This window comes from Egretta garzetta, unplaced genomic scaffold, assembly GCF_000687185.1.
Source record: "Egretta garzetta isolate BGI_Z169 unplaced genomic scaffold, ASM68718v1 scaffold452, whole genome shotgun sequence".
Taxonomy (NCBI): Eukaryota; Metazoa; Chordata; class Aves; order Pelecaniformes; family Ardeidae; genus Egretta; species Egretta garzetta.
In genome coordinates, this window is record NW_009258796.1 from 649,532 (window position 1) to 649,986 (window position 455).

The following is a 455-nucleotide window of genomic DNA, read 5'->3' on the forward strand; positions in this document are numbered from 1 at the left end:
GGGAGCCGCGGCACCTTCACCCCGACACCCTTGGTCGATAGCGGCAAAGTGCGGCCCCAGGGCTACGCGTTGGCCTGCACGCTGCCTTCCCTGGTGTCCAAGAGCATTGCTGGCTGCAGTTCCTGGTGGCAAGGCAGGAGGCAAAAGTAGGCTCTTTCCTAAAATACGATCAAAGAGCGGAACACCAAGTCCAGCTCAGCGCTTAATCTCAGCTCCAGGATGAAATACGGTCCCTGTCCCAATAAAGTAGATAAACTGAGCCAAGGCTGGAGTCCTTTGTTAGTACCATCTCCCGGAGAGAAAGTGTCTTTTGGCAGTAAGTGGGATGGAAGCAAACCAGGCAACGCGCGAGGGCACAGCCAGCCTCAGAGGGGAGCCGATGGATCCAGCACAACCCTCCGAGAATTCCGCCTGTAGACCCCCACGCCTGCCCGTGACTCCCTGCGTGAGCCAGC